The sequence below is a fragment of the Mus musculus genome, chromosome 6, assembly GCF_000001635.26.
Source record: "Mus musculus strain C57BL/6J chromosome 6, GRCm38.p6 C57BL/6J".
Taxonomy (NCBI): Eukaryota; Metazoa; Chordata; class Mammalia; order Rodentia; family Muridae; genus Mus; species Mus musculus.
In genome coordinates, this window is record NC_000072.6 from 136,165,853 (window position 1) to 136,188,527 (window position 22,675).

Sequence of the window (22,675 nt, forward strand, 5' to 3'; positions counted from 1 at the left end):
AGAGCCTCAGCCCTCCCTCTACCCTGGTCCTTTGTGGTCAGAGTCTCGGAGCTAGGGAACCAGCACAGTCCTGCTCTGGTCCTCAGGGATGCAAGACAGGAGGATGGGTGTCTATAGCAGCCTGACTATAGCAGCCAATGCATTCTCACGGAATGGCTTGTCCTTCCTTGCCTCCAAAACTCTTGTTTGTTCTTCAAGAAACAATTCAACCACCAACTCCTTCCATGAATCCCTCCAAACCTCTTCCCCACCAACTTGCATTGAAAGGTCTTAAATAAGTGAAGGTTTCTTCACCCTGTGTCCTTGAAGACCTCCAGGATATAGCTTATCTGCTACTGCAATATGAAGAGCCAATTCTTTTTCATAGCTTGATTAATATTGCCTTTTTATCAAGTATTTATTGAATAATTGAACAGAGCATAAAACATACAGATAAATGAAATAAGGCAATTGCTGTGTGCATGAGAAAAGATAAATGGATGTTAATAAGAAATAAACTAAGAAGCAGGAGAAAATGAGAAGACAATCCATTATAAGAAAGCCCAGAAATAAGAAGGTATAGAGGAAACAAAAAAAGGGGTACTTGAGTAGAAGAATTATAAACAAAAAAAGTAGAATAAACGGATAAAATTAAACATATTTTTTCTGATTAGAAAAAAAAATAATCAAAGCAGAGATGCTGTGGATGCCACAAGATTTAATGAAGAGATTAGGCATTAACTATGATGGTGCTCAGATGTATAGTGGGTGTGGACCTGAACCTGGTCATACAAGAACTCTGACATGCTAAACTTGAATATCAGGTCTCACCAAAAACCTATCAAATCAGGATGTGCATTTTAATAGCACCCCGCAAGCCCCCATGACTTCTGTATGCAATAAAGTTTGAGATGGAATGATGTAGATATGCAAAGTGCACAAACAATCCCCAGTTCTCACTACCATCAATGGTGGATAGCAGGAAACGTCAGCATTAAGGAGCTACATAACCTTGGGACAATCACTTCCCCAGATCTCAGCTTCTTCATCTATGGGATGAGGACAGAGTAGTTGCCTACTGAGTTTCGAGTTCTTGATTACATCTCCCAGCATACCATTACCTCATTCTATACCATCAGGCAAAAAATAAATAAATAAAAAATAAAATAACAAAAAGCACCTCTGACTGATAAACACTGTGCATCCTGTCCCAGCTCATTCTCCCAGGGTTATCCCGCATCTATCAGATGCCTGTCTCTGCGTTGAGTACAAATGATTCCAAGATGAATACACATCTCTCCCTGCCCTTGGGGAGCTCGTGAGCTTCTGGGAGAAGGAAGAAGGACGCGTAAATAAGAGAAAGCAAAGGGGTCTTAGAACTTCAAATACATGCTAGTAAAACACAGAGAGGGCAAACAACCACACTGCTGGGAGCAGTGAGGAAGAGCTGTTACCAGGAGACAACAAAATCATTTGAGTTCTTCCCTGCCAACCTCAGCTGACAGGGCTAGAGAGTGACAGGATAGAAAAAAGGTACCGGAACACCAAGCAAAGCAAAGAAGGCCCCTGAGCACACCTCTCTGGTCTACACATCCTGAGAAGTTGACCCACCAGATGGGCAGGTGAATCGGGCTAATAGTCACAGACAGTTAACATCTCCACTGCATCTAGACCTCAGAAACCAGAAACCTACCTCCTCCGAGTTCTGTGTGCTCCCTCTACTGACTGTGCTCAGTTCTTAGCATCTTCAGCCTCCTGGAAGACAATACCAATTCAACCACTAATCTCTCCCTGGAGGTTTCTTCTATGGTTACAAAGAAGAGAGGCACTTTAATAAATGTAAACAATTCATTACACCAGCAACTCTTTTGATCTATATTTGTTTACATAGGAACAGTGCAGTAGTTCCCAACCGAGTACAGGGTCACGGAGACTAAAAACGGGGTTCACTGAAGGATGTAATCTCTAGGATTCTTAAGGACTGTAAAATGGCAAGGAGAAAGAAGGCAATCTTAAATTTGGCAGCCCCTACTCTTGACCCCCATCAAGATACCAAGGATGAGCTGAGAGGTCATTTGCTATCATCACCGTTCAAGAAGCAGGCCGTCATTTGGAACACCTGCATCCAACCTCCACAATGGTGAGGCCATCCCTGGATTCCATCTCTTGTGTGGCTCTAGGTGTTGATTTGAGGTCATAGTTTCTTCATGTTCAACTTCCTTTCCCCCTGCTTCCTTCTGTGTTTCACAGCCCCCAAGTATTCACTAAATGTTTACAGTAGCTGGCCAATACTGGTGAAGATGTTACCTTCATTAGATCCTTGAAGAAACCCTGCCCTTGGGTTTACCACAGCCATAAAGGAGATGAAAAATACATCTTAAAGCTTATGATAGGCCGCAGAATCCACTCAGTCCTGATTCTCCCCCCACCAAACACCAGTCACTCATTACAGCAGCCAACTTTTATCGTGTCTCTCTCAAAGGTAGCCATTGCCCCTCCCCATGCAAGCCTACGTGGAAGTTGAAGGTCTGAGAAAATGGCTGAGTTCTAAAGCCATTCTTTGGGAGACAGAAGCACAGAGACAAGACCCCTTGTTGTTCACCCTCCCTCCAGAGGAAGTCGCTCTTCTTAACCAGTCAAAAAACAAAAACCAACCAAACAAACAAACACACCTGGGGAACAAAGTAGTGACAAAAAGAACTTTTCTCTCCTCTCCTCTCCTCTCCTCTCCTCTCCTCTCCTCTCCTCTCCTCTCCTCTCCTCTCCTCTCCTCTCCTCTCCTTTCTGCGATTCTCCTTACTTGTACTCTCTGCCTACATCCACCCCTGACAAAGATCACACACCATCAGTAGCAGAACAAGAATCTGCAGGTGGGCAGGCTTCCTAGAGCTGGAACCAACAAGAGAGACAAATTAGACAATTCTCTGGCATGCTCTGCTTCTGTCCCTGCACACTAGCCCCTGGAATGTCACTCCTTCCCCAGGTCCACCCTGCACTAGCATACCTAGAGCACAGAAATCGAGCCACATGTGGCTCACTCCCCTTAAAACCACATCCTTAGCCCTGCTTTCCTGGGAAGTCATAGTTTCCTATTGATGTTTCCTTAATTACAGACCACAGAGGCTCTTTCATTGCTGTCGAATGTGTTCTTCTTCATCCCACCAGTCTCACCACTCCCCATGTTGCCCATGCCACAAGGGTGAGGGCAAAAAGCAAGGAGATGAAAGGAAACCCATTCAGTGATAAGAAGCAGAGAGCTACAACAACAAACCCAGGAAGGCCCAGAATGCCACCAAGTCAAGCAGCATGGGCACTGCTCATGATGACAGGTCACAACAGAGTCCTCAAAATGGCTTGGAATACCAAAAAGCTGCAGGCCACCTGTGGCAGTGCCTCCTTGATACCTGACAAGTCTTTCCCAACTGGATCGCCTCTCTTTTCTCTCTATCTTTCTCGGCCCCTTTGACTTCTCTTCCTCTGTATTCTACTCTTTAATGTCTTCTCCTTTGCCCAGTCCTTGGGCCAACCGATGACAGCTTAGCACTTGAGTGCATCTTGCTGGCATGCATGGTTGAGACCCTGCCCAAAGTCTCCCTATTGATTTTATCACCAAAGAACATTGATTTTTTTTTATCACCAAGGTCCTACTCAGTTGCAGAACACTATCACAGGCAACTGTGATGCAATAGTGGCCACATGCCCTGTGGATAGCCACCTCTCCTCGTCCACTCGTGTATACAAACTCTCCGCACATTGAGCTGGCATCCTCACTCATTCCTCTGTTCTATTTTGAAGTGAAATGAAGAGTTCTTCCTCCTACTTGGAGGAGGAGGAGAAGTCAGGGAGCCAGCTCAGGTGGCTCTAAGGTGAACACACACCAGATAACCTCAGCTATTTGTAGACGTGGTGAGAACATGGTTCAAATTGGGATCCCAACCTCACTCTCATTACACCATGGTTACAGATTAAGGCTTCAGCAACGAGAGCTTAAAGAATGAGGCCTAGGGGAGAGGAGCAGGAGATTTGGATGGATCCATATCCATCCTTACTAAACAATAAAGAACTATCGCCCACTGTCATTCTGAGGGGCTGGCAAGGACCTTCTACTACCTCCCCTACAACACTTTAGTATTTTTAGGTTGTTATAAAGGGTGATTATTTTGTAAACGACTTGGGTGAAAGGGAAGGGAGTGCTTGGGAAAGGGCTATTGACTGCTCATGGCTCTCCTACATATTTTTGAAGACCCTTTCCCAACCTCACTCTTGCATGAGAACATCTTCGGAGATTCCAGGGTGTATAGACAGTATAGAAAGGAGATGAGCAGCTGGGTCCCCATCTTGGCCCTCGAGCCACAGATGCTATGATTTTCTCAGGAGTTGTCTTGGCTTGCCTGAGTGGCTAGCAGAAGAACTGTTAGCTAAGTCTTTTCCATTCCTGTTGCTATTTCTCTTTCCAAATGCTGTCCAAGATATTGGGCATATTTCACATATTTTTATATTTATATATATTATTATAGGTTATATATATATTTCTTCACATATATAACAATTTCAAATGTTGTTGAAATGAATGGGATGATAAAAGAAATTAAAATATCAATTCTATTTTTGAGGGTACAAGATGAACACATGCAAGCAGCACATCTCTTTGTTTAACACAAAGGCTCACATGTCGAATTCTGCACCCCTTCCACATGCACGGCGCTTTAGAAGTCTGCAAGATAGCCATTTTGCAAGAGTGTGGAAGTAACAGTTTGCTTGGAGGATGTGCGGGTATAAATAGATGTGTGGACAGAAGGAGAATTTTACAGCTCAAAAAATAATAGCACACGGGGAAAAGATACAAATGAAAAGCAGAATATTGACAGACTCCCTTCTTTTCAGGCTTAAGGTTGAAGACTCCAGCTTGCAGCATCCAGGTGTTCTGAGACCAGCCAGTCCCTACCTGCACCTGCACCTCTGCAATAGGCCTCCTGGGATCTACGGCCCAGTTTCAACCCTTTCTTTAGACACCAAGTAGGTTCCAGGGCAAAAGCCATGATAATCTCGATCAGTATTTTTCTGTTTCTGCATATATACATATATATTTTTACAGAGCATAGAAAGGATGCCTAAAAGGAAAGAGGAGATAGGGAAACAGAAAGGAAGATGGCAAGAAACAAGTCTCAGCTTGGAGAAAAAACATATTTATCTAGATGCCCATCAAAATCTAACATTAGCTCTGTGTAAATCAAATGCTCCTTAAGTCGGAGAAGCATACAGGTCCCCTGGCTGCCTGTGTCTGCATATAGACATACCCCCTCCCAGCCTGCAACCTCTTCTGTGCCTGCATCCAACCACCCCCACCACCTTCCCGGAAAAACAAAACCTGTTAGATAGCAGAAGCATGAGAAATGACCTGGAGGTCCCCTTCTTTGTCACAGAAGCCTTTCCCACAAAACAGCATTATTTTGAGATCATGTTATTTTTTTTCTCTCCCAGAAAAAAAGAAATATCATCTGAGACACTGGGGGAAAAAAACAGATTTAAAACAAGAAATCCCCACCCCAGGTGAGGAAAAAGAATAAAATAGAATGTGCCCTACCTTGGTTTGTAGAAGCCAAAGCTCTAGGCGGACAGATTAAGGGAGAGCGCATGTTGGGAATATCCAGAGTCCTCTTCTCGCTTGCATATCCACATAAGAAAGACGGAGGATAAAGGGACAGAAGAACATTTAAAATCCAGTGGAGTGTGAATTTGGTTTTAATCTTGTGTCTTGAAGAGATGTAAATTCAAAGGAAAAAATGTAATGTGAAAGGGAATCTCAGGGTGTGGAGAGCGGCTCACAATGCAGAATCCAGAGCCATTATTCCATGTGCATGTGAGGTTAGTAGCCCGAATATATAGATTTAAGGAGTCTCCGGCAATTAAGGGTTGGGTTCTCTTTTCTTTTTTCTTTTCTCTTTTTCTTTTTAATTTTTTGGAGCTTTAGTAGAGGAGTCTCTGTGTGGAGAAGCTGGGGGCAGGCTCTGTCCCTCCGTGGAGCGTGGTCATTCCCAAAGCGTCCCCTTCCTAAGGGGAAAAAACGAGGAGGTCAGGGTTTGATTCGAGTGTCTCCCGGAGGGTTAGCAAAATGCATGCCGGAAAAAAAAATATAGATATCTCTATACCAAGTCGTTATAAGGAAAGGGGGAGGAAACCCTGCATTTCCCACAGAGTACACACCAGAGGAATTGAAAACAGCTGGCACCAATCTATAAATAATTCCGAAAAGGTCTGCCTATGCCGTTCCTGGGACAGGCATGGATGAAAGGTGAGAAAAGCCAACCTGAATGGAAGAGAGGGAAGAGGGAAGTGGAAAGCAAGGAGGAAGGCAGGGAGAGGAGGCTCCACACAGCAGTTCACACTCACACACACGCGCGCGCGCGCGCATGCACGCACACCATCCCCACTTAACTCGCCAGTGAGTGCGGCCCCCAGCCCCATCTGCAATGCTGCTGACACGTCTGGCTCGCTCTCCTCATCTCCTCCAGCAGCGGAGCCTCCTCCCACCCCGGGCTCGTGCTCAATGGGTTCTGATTGTGCACCGGCCGCACACTGGGCATTTCTTGGATGGGGCACACTGACACGCGCGTACACACGCCCCCGACGCGCACGCGCCCCCGCGCGCACTCACACTCACCCCCGCGCACACTCACGCCGCCGGCGCGCTGATGTGCAGCGCACCGGGCTGCACCTGCAGCCAGAGGATTGGACTGGAGGGTCGCAGCGCGTGGCTCCCGCCTCTGGCACCGCTGCCCAGCCTCTCCCCTAGAAGGGATTAACCACCTCAGAAAGACCAAAGGCAGTCCTGTCCCCTTCCCCCTCCCCAAAAATATCCTTTTGTTTAAAAGGAAAAATAAAAAACCATCCAAAATAGCAAGTGCCCGGTGCTGCTGGATTGGAAAGCTGTACCCAATACCAGGTTGGTTAGCAGTGCCAAGGCTTCGAGCCTTTATCTGCCTGATTTCTCCAAACCCTCAAAATTGAGACTCCAAAGCGGGCATTTACGTACCGGTTCTGCACCTCCGAGGTGGCAGTCTCCGGAGAGGGGTGGCGGGTGTCGAGGGTTTGAGACGTTTTCTTTCCTGCAAAGCAGGATAAATGGATCAGTCTCCTGGGTTGGGAAGTTCACTACGACTCTTTGCAGAGCAGAAGGAAATGTATTCGGATGCCAGCTCCGCTGGATGCCGGGGATAGAAAGGCAGCTTGACCCGAGAAGCGCTTCTCCATAGAGCCAAGCCCCGAGATTTCCTAGAGGTGAAGGAACCCAAGGAAGTGGTGCTGGAAAGGGGGTGGGGGAGGACCTTCCTTTCTCAAAAAGGGGGGGGGGGAGTGGAGAGGCAAGAGAGCCCAGATTCCAGTTGGTGGTGATGGGAGCCGGGGGAGGGGAAGCGGGCGGGGGCAAGTCAAGCGTTCGGCAGCAGGAGAGGAAGAGCAGGGGAGGAGGGGGAGAGTAAGAAAAATGGGTATTAATCACCGGCGACGCGGGGAGGGCGGGGACATCAAAGGTCCTGGTCTTGATTTGGGTCTCACACCCAGGAACGTGCCACTCAAGCGCGCGCTCGCGCGCGCACACCACACACACACACACACACACACACACACACACACACACCCTACCTCTCACACAGGAGGTTCAGGAGGAGAAACCCAAGAGGCAGGGTGTGTGTGCACGCGCGTCCTCTTGCTCTCCACCCCCCACCCCTCCCCACTCCCAAACCCCCTCCATCACCCCCTCACTCCCACTGCTAAGACTCTTGGCTGAGGCTGCTTCTCACGTCATGAGCTGGGGGAAGTGGGGTAGCCAGGGGGTGGGAAAAGCTTAACCCGAGGCCGTGGTGCCTCCTCCTGGCAGCAAGAAGGAATAGCAGCGAGATGGGGCGGCTTAAGGGAGAGGGGAAACAGTGGCCACCTTGGACCACCGCGCAGGGCTGTGCACCTCAACCCGAAGGCCATGCTGCAGACTGACACTGAAACCACTCCCCTGGTTCCATTCAGCAGTCTCTGCTTAGTACCTGCTTTCCGGGTGCAGAGTGCAACTTGATGACAGGATTCTTGTCTTCAGGGAGCTTGAGATCTGTCTTCAGTGCAGGAAATTGACAGTTAAACAATAGGGAAGCAGGTAAATGTAATTAAAAGGCTGAATTGTACAGCAGTGTGTGTGTGTGTGTGTGTGTGTGTGTGTGTGTGTGTGTGTGTATGTGTGTATGTGTGTGTATGTGTGTATATGTGTGTGTGTATGTGTGTGTGTATGTGTGTGTGTATGTGTGTGTATATGTGTGTATGTGTGTGTATGTGTGTGTGTATATGTGTGTATGTGTGTATATGTGTGTGTGTGTGAGTGTGTGTGATATTTTCCGGCTGCTGGGAAAGATTTGAGGACTTTGGGGTTCTTTTTTAAGTGGATTGCGTTATTTAAAGATCTCAAGCAAAAATGATAGACAAACGAATGTTTCCCATATGAAATGATTTTACAGCACTGACTAACCCAGCTTCTCTAAAACGGAAAATAGCAGCCATTTCTCTCCCTCTTGAGCTGTTTTATGTTTTGGGAGTCCTTGTGATCACTTGTAGTATTATCTATTCTTCAATATTAATATCCTTGTAGATACATCCTTGTTATTCTCACCCATTGTCTCTGTTACAGTGGAGGTGAACTTTTATGGCAGTAAAACAACGGGCTTCTCACTCACCAACCTGGGAGAATGTGACCGGAACACACAGGGATCGGTCCCATTCCAAGCAGCCTGGAACTCCGGTCTACGGGCCAATGCGCACTGGCCTCTAGTCCAGTCAGCACCAGGAACACCTCAGGCGGGTTCTCCACAGCAGTGTTTTTTCCCGTTCCCTGAACTTTGTCAGGCTAATTCTTGGCATCTAATGTTTTCACGACACACAGAGGAGAACACAAATATCGCGTATTCAAAAGCAATACCGTGTGCCTCTCTGTGACCATTCCCATTCTTTCCCGAGACAAAGTGAGGTTGCGCATCTACTCCTTTGGGAAAGTGTGGAATGTGGTCACTGCTCTCTGCTGGATGCACACAATGGCCGACTGGACCCAATCATGTGCATGTTCTAGTGACTGGAACAAAGGCAGATGCCCTAAGCCAGGACACAGTGAAGCACGCTGCCCTTGCTCTTACAGTAATGTTTTCTTTTTTTCTTTTGAAATGAGATCTACACCCACTTAGGCACCCTTGTGGGTTGACTGGTAACCTACTATTCTAAATATGGCTATCTTTTACGTTTCACCTCGTGGGCCACCCTTCCCTCCCGATGCCCTTTTCCAAAACTTGCATACTACTCTTATTTGTTTTCATTTCTCCTGTTGCCCAAACCTAACATTTCCATTTCAGTCTATCCACTTTCCCTAGCAGAGAGCAAAGAAGGAACACACATCTCCTCTGCCCGTGGCGCAGTCCACGGTGCTCTCCTTTGGGAGTCTAATTCCAGGTCGTTTTCATCATCCAAGCCTGAATTGATTTCTGTAAGCATTTCAAGGATTTGATAGTGAGAGGTGGCATCTGGCCATCTCACTCTCCGAGTCTACCTGTTCTGTGTAGAGATGCAGAGCATGGTTCACTCCGCTGACTTTCACAGTGACTGAAAGATATCTCGTGCGTAGATCATCCCGGTATGTAACATATTAACATCAGCACGGTGGAGAAAGAGCTGACCAGTCAGAAGAAAAAAAAAAAAACATCCCTGAGCCATCTGCGTTATGCCATACAGTACTATTGGCAATTCAATCATGATAGTCTCAATCACACAAAGGAACCATTATTGACCTATAATAAAAAGGCAATTTCATGAAACTCAATGGAGAATTGTATCCTTCAGTGTCTTTCCTGTCTTCCCAACCAGCTGCTTAGTTCCTTGTATGAAATTATTTTTTCTGAGAATTTCTTACATGAGTATACAGTACTTGGTAACATCCCCAGGCCTCCCTGCCCACTCTTTCATGGACTCAGTGATTCTTGGGTTTTTCTGAGGCTTCTGACCTGCTTAGTTGTTCTGATGACAGGACTAAGACATCTTAGGAAGCACAGAGCTAAATGAGAAGTGCTATCCTTCCTCCACGGCATACATTCCCTGGACCCGAGGGCTTCTCTCCCTGATTCTCAGACTTGTGACACCCACCTCTTATTTCTTCCCTTTTCTTTTGGGACTGAGTTGAGCCCAGGGCTCTTCACATGCTGGGCAAGTGCCCCAGCACTAGGCTATATCCCAAGCCCCATTCCTACTTTTTATTTTGAAACAGTCTCACTATGTCACCCAGGCTGCACTTGAACCCACATACACTCACGTAGCTCAGGAAAACCTTCTCTGAGCTTGGTGTCCTGACTAACTGGAATCTCCACCCAGCCAGGCTCCACCCACCCACATTTGGGCTTCTCACAAAAATCCACAAACTTTCCAAAGAACGACCTCAGGGACCCCCCAGGACTCATGAATTTGTAATGTTATTTCTCTGTTTTGCAGAGAATATATTTGCTTATCCCCAGCCAGGCACAGAAGGTGGTATTCTAACAAGAGAAGATGGCGGCCTGTACTTTGAAGCCTTCTTTATTGAGGAAAAGCTCTTGCCTCAGGCTGCTAAGGACATAGCTGAAAGTATTCTGCCAGCTGGCTGGACCTAAAAAGAAGATATGAGAGAGGCTGCAAACATTTGTTCTTAACCCAATAGGCAGACATAAAGCACATTACAGAACTATAGATACGTGCATACCATTACACACCTTACAGGACTATAGATATATACAGACCATACAGATATGGCAATGCCTTTCATATCAGACAGTTGTAACAAAAGATAGGCCTGGAGTGTATACAGTTTAGATTGCCTGTTTAAGAGAAAGGTTTTTGGTTTTTTTGTTTTTGTTTTTGTTTTTTTTATGGTATGAATGTAAATACTTAAAATGTAGAAATAAATCACAATTTAAAACTCTTTAATATTCATAAATGTTATGAAACAAAAAATTTAAATAACAATGCTTGTGAGGAAAGTGCCTGACACCTCTGTAATACTTGCTTCCGTGTTTAAAATACATATCTTGGAGCATCTCTTTACATAATGATTTAAAGTGACATGCCCATGAAAGTAATCAAAATAACAGAAAGTTGGTGCTGTTTTTCACTTTTGAGATAATTTAGAATAATGGCTTTCTTATTGCTAGACATGGAATATACAGTTTTGGGACTTGCCAAGGTTGGGGGAGAAAAAGGATCATCAAATTTCACTTTCCTGTAGCTGCAATGTTTTAAGAGTTTCAACTTTCCTGAACTAACCTTGAATTGTCCTAGAAACGATGAAACTGACTAGTTTCCGATGAGTTTTCGGTTTGACATTATCAGCGGCAGCATCAGACAGAAGAATTGCAATCTTTCTTCCTAGGTGTCCGTATGAGTCACTCCCCTTCATTAATTAGATTATCCAATAATGCTGCAGTCTGCTCATTATTTCTATTCAAAGTTCTCTCTCTTCTAAGAGAACTCCAGGTTTATATGATCTGTGCTGGGGGGAGCTGGAGGAGGGCTGCACTGGCTCCCTCTCTCAGACTAATTTCTGCTGATGTCGGTGTTCGGCTTTGGCTGAACTCTTTTTGTTTTCGATTTCACTAATTTCCACGCGTCTTCTCTTGGTTCTTTGATAAGTGAATATATAGCTATTGGAAGGAGGTGGTGCATGCCTTTAGTCCCAGCACTCTGGAGGCAGAGGCAGGTGGATTTCTGAGTTCAAGGCCAGCCTGGTCTACAAAGTGAGTTCCAGGACAGCCAGGGCTACACAGAGAAACCCTGTCTCAAAAAGCCAAAAACAAAAAAAAAAAGGAAAAAAGAAAGAAAGGAGGGGCTCTTTCAGCACACCCTAAGAGACTGCCATCTTTGGGCCCTCCTTCATCAAAAGGTCCCAAAGTGTCCCTCCAAACTGCACCAAGCTTTGCATTCGTCCCCTGAACCTTGTGCGGCACTCGCCTTGGATTTCTCTCCCAAGCCTAGTGAAATTTTGAGACACTTGGTGTCGATGGGCTCATTTCCAAACTCCCGAGCCCCTTTCAAGTGGGGAAACGGTGCACACAGATTCTTTAAACAAAATTCGAATTTGTCGAGCATGTTTAAAATAGATACTTTGGCGGGGACGAGATGGTTCAGTGGTTAACGTTAGGTGCTTATCCTCACAGAGGACCTGGTTCTGTTCCTAGCACTCACATGGTGGCTCAAAAACACCTGTAACCCTAGCTCCAGGGAATCTGATGTCGCCTTCTGGCTCGGAGAAGCAAGCGCACACATACAAACAAACAATAAATAAGTACATAAATCTAAAGCAGATACTTTGTAAACCAGATATAGCCATTATGGTGCACGCTTGTACTTTTAACACTGGGGAGGAGGAACACAGGCAGAGCCCTACGAATCCATTGGCCGGCCATCTTGAGTGACTTGGCAAGCTCCAGGTCCCAGAGAAAGGGGCGGGGAAAGAACTGTTCAAAACACAAGCGGATGGCTCCTGAGGAACAGCACTAGAAGTAAGCCTCTGTGAACACACACGGAAGGAAGGGAAGGGAAGGGAAGGAAGGAAGGAAGGAAGGAAGGAAGGAAGGAAGGAAGGAAGGAAGGAAGGAAGGAAGGAAGGAAGGAAGGAAGGAAGGAAGGAAGGAAGGAAGGAAGGAAGGAAGGAAGGACGGAAGGACGGATATCCACAGTGTTACGGGTTCTCCATGGTCTGAGATGGGGCTGCGGTTCTGAAGCTGCCTGTACTTCAAAGTACCTCTGCTCTGTAACCTAATAAACAGCAGGCTTCTTGTTTCTGAGGGAAACACTTGAATGATTTTTTTTTAATCATTGAAAAGATAATTTGTTAAGGGCTCATTTGACAACGAACGTAGAAAACCCTTGTGCTAAATCCAACGCACCTTCCTTTGCTTGCTCTCGGAGAGCATTGACACGGAGCAGCAGAGCATTCGGTTTTAATGCCTCTCACCAGCACGCTGAGCTCCTGCCTTCTCGTCTTAACTCTTTTCAGATAATCTTTGTTTTGTTCTTGTCATAATGATATTAATTATTCAGCCCGGGCAATCTTTTTCAGGATAGATAAATAACTCGCACCCTTATCTGAAGGCTTACTTGTCCAGCAACCATGAAGATTACTCATTTCCCAATGCCTTCTACGGAGCCTCTTGTGTGCTTTCTTGTGACACCTTGCTCCTTATATGTGCCCCGGTCTTTGAAAACTTACACAAGAGAACAGATGTGAGGGAATAAGGAAGACCAAGAGGAGAGTGGCCTCTAGGGAGGAGGAAGATGCAGTGTGGTGGGAATGGACCAGGGGACCCCAGAAGGGGAGGATTTGCACAGGATATCCTTTCTACAGTCGCTCAACTCTTGCAGGAAAACATCCAAAATGGAAGCAACCCTAGTCAGCACAGTTAGTGTTAGCATTGCCTTACTAGTTTGGTTTGCTTTTATTTTGTTTGTTTGTTTTCTATTGCTGATCTCCCCCTTTAACATAACAAAGATGTAACACTATATCTGGCCCAAGGAATTTTTTTTATTTTGAAAATATTTTCATGTGTGTGTGTGTGTGTGTGTGTGTGTGTGTGTGTGTGTTTTGTCATATGTATGTTTGTATATATGTGTATATGAACACCGTGTGTGTGCAGTTCCTGAGGAGCTGAGAAGGGGTTGTGGATACCTGGAACTGGAGTTAGAGACAGCTGTGAGCTGCCATGTAGGTGCTGGGAATTAAACTCAGATCTTCTGGAAGAGTAGACAGTGCTCTTTACTGCTGAGCCATCTCCCCTATCCCTTGTTCAGGGTTTGTTTGTTTGTTGTTGTTGTTGTTGTTGCTTTAAAGAAATCCCTTAGAGTTTTAATTTTCATCTCTCTAAATATCTATGGTGTGTGTATGAGAGAGATCAAAATACAAAAAATAATCTCACTGTTACAATCACACAGAGAAGATATTTACTATCAGGTTACTCAAACTTCTTAGGCTATGTGGCCCTATTTTCTTCCCATCACAGGCATTGTGGATGAGAGATGTAGTCACTGTCTTAAGGCACTGTGAAATATCTTAGCAGAAGCTAAGATAATCAGATAATGATGCAAACAATGGGATGGACTGGATCCTCACATCTCCCCAGCTCCCTTCTCCCTCTACACTCAATTCTCTTATGGGCAGTATGAAGATGCCAATATATTTTTTACACATCATATCTCTCCTCCCAAGCGGCTCTTCACCCTCAAAGCATCACTGGCATCATCCCCACAGAGACACCATCTCTTTTTCAACTCCTCTTTAGTAAGTCAACTCATCTCAAGGGTAGTTTCACTGAAAGTGATGTCTGCTCACTTCTGTAAAAGGCAGATGGCCTTCGTCACTTGTCATCCTGCACCATTCAGTCTCCGTGGACATCAAGAAGAACTCACATGAAGCTTGATTAAAGCCAGAAAAACAAAGCAGCTTTGAGATCTCCTGCTTGAGATGGGGGTAAGAAGTAAGACTGTCACACTGAAGAAGCAAAGGGTCCCAGCAGAACATGACATTCGTGAGGACCTACAAAACACAGGGGAGGCTGTGCAGAAATCTGGACTTCATTAACATACAGAGACAGACAGAAAGACAAGCACACACACACACACACACACACACACATACACAAACGTATACACACAGACACATACAGACACACACACACACACACACAGTGCTCTGGAAGAATTCTGAGGTTTCTATCTGAATTGGTGGAGGGAGGACTATGTCCACAATCCATGCAAGCAAGTGAGAGCCAACTCTCTGAGAGGTGTGCCATGTAAACGCCCCAAGAGTCCCAGGAGCCTGCTGAGTTCCTCTGGAGTGTCTAGATGAATAAGTGAAGGACTTGCAAGAGGCCTGAAGAAGGAGGTCAGTAAATATTTAAAGGCTTTCTACGATGCTGCAGTATGGTGACCCCACATGAACTTCTCCATGGGATACCCCAGGATTTAGTTCTGATCCTCCCAGGATATGAAGACCTTCACAGTCTGACCCAAGTTGGTTCCCCCTGTCTCATTTGCATTTTTCTATTTTGTTTTAAAACTGGTTTTTTTTCTAAGTTATAATATTATCAAAACTGTATGAGTGGAGAGTTTAAAGAAATCAAAACCATTAGGCATGAGCCTCCCAGCCTCTTCACCACCTCCATTTTTACTCTCCAAAGATCACTGATAGAATTGTTTTATCTTTATCTATCAGAATTTCTGATATATTCCCCCACAATGAAAAATGGCACATTTTGTTACCTCCTAACTTCTTAGTTCATTTCATTATCTACTGACATCTACAGAAAGGAGGGGTCTGCTTCCTGTCTCGGACAAAGTCACCAATGCATTAAATAAACACGTTTCCAATCTGGACACCCTCTGATACACAGGTGTCATAATTATAATCAATACACAGAGTTTCTAGATGTTGTGTGAATGTCCTTTATTGTGTATTTTGTTTGGTTATCTTGTCCCCTTAGTCCATTCTCATCTAGCGTAGTTCCTCCCTTCCTCTTCGAATGTCATTAATTTTTGTTGTGTTTTGCTTTGCTTCATTGAAACAGTCTCAGTACATCGTGCAGGCTGGTCTTGAACCTGCAATCCTGCCGCCTCCATCTTCAGAGTGTTGGGAATATAGGCATATGATAGACTACCTGTTGGCACTGGCATTCTTTCACAATGCAAGTGGACATGTGTTAGTTACCTTTCTTATCGCTGTCATCAACCTGACAAGAAGGAACTTGAGGAAGGAGAGATTTGCTCTGGCTCACGAAGGAGGGAACCAGCCATCTTGGTGAGGAAACCATGATGGCAAGAGAGTAAGGTGCCCACAATGAGGAAGCAGAGATCAATGGACACTGGTGCTCAGCTCTCTTGCTTCTTTTACTCAGTATGAGACCTCCCAGCCCATAAAATGGTGCAACCCCATTTGTGATGGTTTGCATATGCTCTGCCCAGGGTGTGGCACTATTAGAAGGTGTGGCCCTGTTGGAATAGGTGTGGCCCGGTTGGAATAGGTGTGATCCTGTTGGAGTAGGTGTGTCACTGTCCGTGTGGGCTTTAAGACCCTCATTCTAGCTGCCTGGAAGTCAGTATTCTGCTAACAGCCTTCAGATGAAGGTGTAGAAACTCTCAGCTCCTCCTGCACTATGACTGCCTGGATGCTGCCATGTTCCCACCTTGATGATAATGGACATTGAAGGTAGGTCTTCCCACCCAAGTTAACCCAATATGGAGGCTTCCTCCCAGACATTCCCACAGGTTCATTTCCATGGTGATTTTAAATGGCACCAAAGTGATAAGATTAATCATCACAGCCAACATTATAGGATATTTTGCATCAGATCTGCCTGATTTCTTTTCCTCTTGAATAGATTAGGGATAATATTTTTTGGCAACTTGATATTGCTAACCTCCCTGCTGCATCATTTCAGGTGTTGCACAAAGCTACACCCGTGACTAATGATGTCAATTTCAACTGGCAATGTGGAGGTGATTGACAGATGTCAGCATTGTAAAGGCTCATCTTCCTTTCTTTCATTAACAAGTCCTCGACTGGGTGACAATTGGAGACCATGCTCCATGTTCCCCACTGCCTAATAATTCAAGGAAAGAGATTATTGAGGTATAAAGCTTCAGACTGAACGTCTGTTCTTGGCAATGGTATTAGAGCAGCAGTTGTGAGCAATGCTAAAAAGTTTGTATTTACAAGTGAATATATATTATATAATTATATAATATATGTGTATGTGTGTGTGTGTGTGCGCACACACAATGACATTCCAGTACAATAGATATATGCAATGACATTCCAGTGACAATAGGCACATCAACCACCTAGCTTCTAAATACCATTTCTGGTGGGAGAGAAAAAGGACACTTGGAGGAGCGACAAATTTCAAGTCAGTAGTAAGGTGAAAACAGGTAGCTTTGTTTGGCTGAGGAACATTCTCTTAGACAAATAATAATGTGTCAAAGGAGAAAGACTGGCTTAGTGGGTCTTATAGGCCAATTTGGGACTATTATAACATTTTTTAAATGACCATTATGATTGAAAAAAGAATCTATCAGTCCATAGGATACTTCCAAGGGAGAACAAAGGAAAGAAAATTTGTTCAGTGCAGTAACCCCATGTAATAGCTGACTGTTAGTGAGTACCCCCATGTAATGGCTGGCTGTTAGTGAGTACCCCCATGTAATGGCTGACTGTGAGTACTAATAAATAGGGGTTTGATGATGAACTTTGGCAAGGCACAATCACAACCTTATCCATAACCTACAAAACAACAAAATTCATATTCTTTTGTATTCTGCAAATGAAAATCTTCCTTCTACTAGATCTGTGTTTACTGGAGCAATTTTTCAAATCCTTTCAAAGTCCCTTCTTGGCAAATTTCTCTCTTACCTATTGAATGATTTCCGTGTGCACTAATTTGCATATAATTTACTGATTATTTAGAGGGGAAAAACTCTATTAACCATTATTTAGGAGCAATTTATGAATTTCTTTTCACAGAAACACTCCACAAATTTGTTTTTGTGTGACAAAGGGAGGGGACCTACCTCTATGTAGCTATGGGGAAACCATCATCCATGCCAGGCAAAGACTTTCCAGTATGGCTGATTTGGAGTCACTCATGTTTCTATAGTAACCCCTTACCCATGCTTTGTACATAAACCCCATAAACTCACTGATTCCCCAAGGGGGAACTTTAGTGGACTCAAACTTTGGCTTGTTGTTGGAACCTAAGAAAGACAGGGACAGAAGTAACCTACTCCTAGCCAGGAAGAAAATTCACAACATTTTTTTCTGGTTTGTTTGTTTGTCTGTTGTTTTTGGAGACAGAAGTGAAAGTCTATAAGCAGACTTATCTATTCCAGCTAGAATTTGGAAGGTTGCATTTTGGCCTGAATTCTTTTCATCCTCCTACAATACATTTGCCCTTGCACTACATGATATACACACACTACATCTTGGGAGGGGCATTTTCCCCTGCACATTGACTTTGGATTTGGCCACATGACTCTCCTTCTCCACTAGAATAAGGCAGAGACTATGAAGTATCATCTCCATGTCTAGAACTAACGAAGCCTGTCTGCCTCTGCTCAAGATATCACACTCCTGCTGTGGCCCCAAGAAGAGCACATCTAGACAACTCTGTTGGCCCTTGTGTGAATGGATGCCAGTCTGAATGCTTGCCATATAATGGGCCAGTTAAACCAAGAGACAAGATCAAGTTAAAGCAAGGATAATGACTTTGTTTGAGAAATTGGCTCAAGACAATGGAAGATTCTTGTCCACCTGTCTTGCCAGGATGCTGATTCGGGAGTTGTTCATATCGACAGGTGTAATTCTTTTCAGACTGATCACCTGAATCAGGTGAGACATGGGGAATGCCAGTTAGCTTATCGTGAGACATTTTCCAGTTCTGCAAACATCAAGAGTGTTCATTATTTCCTTAAGCTTCCTATCTGCCTGTTTGTCTGTTTGCCTGCCTGTCTATCTGTCTAACAGCTGGCTTTGAACTCAAGATATGTTGCCCTCATCTCCTTAGTGCTGGGATTATAGGTGTGCACTACCACACCTCAAGCTATTGTTGAAACTGATGGTTTTCTCCCCATGTAATTCATGAGCTACTGCACTGGACAGCCTGGAGTGAGTAGTTTGCCTTGAGACCCTCTTTCTAATTAAGAAAACATCCTTATGTTCAGCTTCAGCAGGAGGAAAGAAGAGCCATGCAGAGAAAAAACCAACACTCCAAGTGAATGCATCCTCCTGTAGGTAACCTTTGCCAACCTTCAGATCTTTAAGAATAAATCCTTGATGTTTTGATCCACTGAACTCGAGAGTCATTTGTTGCACATTGATTTTATGATACTATCAAGCTGATTACATGGAGAGCTAAAGGAAGGTGGACATCTCAGAGGCTATGGTACCATTTCTGATTTTTGTTGTTGTTGTTGTTGTTGTTGAAAAGGGCGGTTAGGCATTCCAAACTGAGGGAGAAACATGGTGTGACTGCAGAGAGGTATTCATGCAAAACCAAGAGGTGGGATGAGGGATTACACCCCCTTGTACATCCATGAATGTAAAGCAGGACCTAGCCTAACCATGGAATTAAAACTGGCAATAATATGGGCCACATTCAATGGAGGGAGAAGTACTCAAATTGGATGGTTGATTCCCAGCTACATGTTGAGAGAGAGCATTGCTGGTGGTCTTAACAACCATGAAAGTACCTTTTGGTATCCCCTTTAAAGAGGAGAAAAGAAAAACAAAAATTAAGCAACTTTCCTCAAATTCTACATCTGGCCAGAGATAGAGCCAAAGTTCAAGATCATTTATATGACAAAAACATAAGCTCTTTGGCAGGAGTAGTGGTGTGTACCTTTAACCCAGTGCTCAGGAGGCAGAGGCAGGAGCATGTCTGTTAGTTCAAGGCCAGCCTGATTTACAGAGTGAGTCCTAAGCAAGCCAGGGATACATAGTAAAAATCTGTCTTAAAAAAATAAGTGTGCTGTTGCCTTTTTGTTTGTTTTGTTTGTTTGTTTGTTTGTTTGTTTTTGGTTTGGTTTTTCAAGACAAGGTTTCTCTGCATAGCCCTATCACCCTGGCTGTCCTATAGACCAAGCAGGCCTTGAACTCAGAGATCTGCCTGCCTCTGTCTCACAAGTGCTAGGATCAAAGGCACCACCCAGCAAGTGTGCCTTTCTTAATATCACTGTTTTGTCTCCCAAACATTGCTATGAGGCAACAAAACTGTGACAAGGGAAGTGAGAGAATAGACCAAGTAGTATATCCAGAGTTATTATAGTTATATTTATTTACTAATATTGAGAAAGTAAATTTGATGTGATATAATAACTGACTGAATACACTTACTGATTGAGTGAGATAAGATTCTGTTTCTCATCGCCACTAACAGAACTGGGATGAGGCCTTTTGTTGGGCTCAGGAATCACCACATGAACCATACAAACGCTGATCTCAGCTAAGCTAGAATAGTTTATTGAATAAACACCACAAGACTGATTGATCAAGACCACAAAAAGAACTCGAGAGCCTAATTTTGTGGTACCAATCTGTTCTCAGGGCAGGATTTTTATAGGAAAAGCCAAGTTCAGAAGGCCAGGGTGGAGGGCAGTACTACATTTTTGGATAACTAGACAAAGTGTTATCCACTAGTCTTTAAGCTGATTGGTCCTAAATGAGGTAAGAGGGCTGGTGGACAGGTGGTAACCAGGGGAGTTTCATAGCATTGAGATAACAGAGTAAGTCATACAGCCATAGTGTTTTGATCTTTTGGGAGAATTGTTTCATGTCAGCTATGGATAATTACTTCTGAGAAGTAGAGTCTGAGAACCTGAACTTAATTCCACCTTATAAGCAAACTGGAGACTGAATACAAAATGTCTACTATGTTAAAAAGAGCAGGATTCAATACCTTTCAGATAGTGTACATAGAACCAGCAAGTCTGGAAATAAGAACCCAAGTTGAGTTTAAGATCTCACACCAGTCAGAATGGCCAAGATCAAAAATTCAAGTGACAGCAGATGCTGGCAAGGATGTGGAGAAAGAGGAACACTCCTTCATTGTTGGTGGGATTGCAAGCTTGCACAACCACTCTGGAAATCAGTCTGGTGGTTCCTCAGAAAATTGGACATATTACTACTGGAGGATCCCGCAATACCTCTCCTTGGGCATATATCCAGAAGATGTCCCAACCAGTAAGAAGGACACATGCTCCACTATGTTCATAGCAGCCTTATTTATAATAGCCAGAAGCTGGAAAGAACCCAGATGCCCCTCAACAGAGGAATGGATACAAAAAAATGTGGTACATTTACACAATGGAGTACTACTCAGCTATTAAAAAGAATGAATTTATGAAATTCCTAGGCAAATGGATGGACCTGGAGGGCATCATGCTGAGTGAGGTAACACAATCACAAAAGAACTCAAATGATATGTACTCACTGATAAGTGGATATTAGCCCAGAAACTTAGTATACCCGAGATGTAAGAGACAATTTGCAAAACACATGAAACTGAAGAAGAACAAAGACCAAAGTGTGGACACTTTGCCCCTTCTTAGAATTGGAAACAATCACCCATGGAAGGAGTTACAGAGACAAAGTTTGGAGCTGAGACGAAAGGATGGACCATCTAAAGACTACCATATCCAGGAATCCATCCCATAATTAGCCTCCAAACAATGACACCATTGCATACACTAGCAAGCGTTTGCTGAAAGGACCCTGATATAGCTGTCTCTTGTGAGATTAGGCCAGGGCCTAGCAAACACAGAAGTGGATGCTCACAGTCAGCTATTGGATGGATCACAGGGCCCCCAATGGAGGAGCTAGAGAAAGTAACCAAGGAGCTAAAGACATCTGCAACCCTGTAGGTGCAACAACATTATGAACTAACCAGTATCCCGGAGCTCTTGACTCTAGCTGCATATGTATCAAAAGATGGCCTAGTAGTAATCCATCACTGGAAAGAGAGGCCCATTGGACACGCAAACTTTATATGCCCCAGTACAGGGGAATGCCAGGGCCAAAAAGTGGGAATGGGTGGGTAGGGGAGTGGGGGGGATTGTATGGGGGACTTTTGGGATAGCATTGGAAATGTAATTGAGGAAAATACGTAATAAAAAATATATTAAAAAAAAAAGAAGCTTGGGTTTGGGAAGCTCCATAGTAACAGGAGCAAGTGACAGCTGCTTTCTCACATCTTAATCTACCAGAAAACTGAGAGGCTTCAAAAGGAGGCTATAAAACATAAATGTCCACCCCATCTTCTCCTGTGACTCACTTCCTCCAACAAGACTCTACCTCCTAAAGGTTTCATAACAGCTCCCAAAAGCACCACCATCTGAAGAATACATGCTCAAATACATAAGCTTGTGGGGTAGAATTTACATTCCAGCCATAACAAGTAGGTACTGTTAGCATCTGTGATGTGTCGGCTTAATTGTTCATTTGACACAGCCTATAATCACCCAGAAAGAAAGTTTCAGTGAGAGATTGTCCACATTGGGTTGGCCTTTGGATATGTCTGTTGGGGATTGTCTTAATAAAGTCATGATATCGGACAGCCCAGCCCACTACGGGCAACAGCACTCCCTAGGCAAGAGGTCCAGTGCTGTGTAAGAGTGGAGAAATTGAGCTGAGCACTAGAAAGCATGCATATATTCATATCTCTCTGCTCTTGACTGTGGATGGGAAGTGTTTAGCTGCTAGGAGTTCCTGCCTTGAATCCCCTACAATGATGAACTTCAACCTGGAATTACGAACTACAATCAACTCTTTCACCCCAGAGTCACTTGCTGTTGGGGATGTTGTGTCACAGCAACTGAGATGAAACCAGAAACTAACATCCCACATTATTGCTAAAGAAACCAAAGAGCTTAAAGAACATGTCCAAGTAGCAGTAAAAATTGGATAGGAACCCAAGCAATACAACTCTAAAGCTGTTAATAACTATACTGCGATGAAATCATCCTAAGGGTTCTTTAGGCCAAAGGTGGCCTTGCACTAGCAGATATTTTGGGAGCGTCAGGCTTATACTGCAGTAAAGAACCCCTAAACAACAACAGCTTGGATGTAAAAGCAGTTTTGCTTTGCCAGACGTAATTGTAGTCTCGG

The 22,675-nt window shown here is 44.3% G+C and overlaps 1 protein-coding gene and 1 long non-coding RNA gene across 9 annotated transcripts in view; one reads left to right on the forward strand and one right to left on the reverse strand.

Annotated features, from left to right (window-relative positions):
• Grin2b (glutamate receptor, ionotropic, NMDA2B (epsilon 2)) overlaps positions 1-7,763 on the reverse strand; it is a 460,395-nt gene extending 452,632 nt beyond the window's left edge. The window contains exons 1-3 of one of the 7 annotated variants that reach the window (NM_001363750.1): positions 7,621-7,693; positions 7,013-7,085; positions 5,564-6,030 (exon numbers count right to left, since the gene is read on the reverse strand). The gene's annotated coding sequence lies outside the window, so the exon portion shown is untranslated. Of the gene's footprint in view, positions 1-5,563; positions 6,031-6,183; positions 6,408-6,640; positions 6,967-7,012; positions 7,252-7,477 lie in introns of those variants that run through there. The other 6 variants (NM_008171.4, XM_011241221.3, XM_017321396.2 and 3 more) reach the window with 6 other exon arrangements.
• Gm26653 lies at positions 7,176-9,858 on the forward strand. Of its 2 annotated transcripts, none has more exons than XR_378074.4 (3): positions 7,176-7,257; positions 8,002-8,122; positions 8,648-9,858. It is a non-coding gene; the product is annotated as a predicted gene, 26653 (long non-coding RNA). The 2 variants fall into 2 exon arrangements; XR_869508.3 differs by having other exon boundaries at positions 7,187-7,257; positions 7,999-8,122.
• Positions 9,859-22,675: the final 12,817 nt, after the last annotated feature.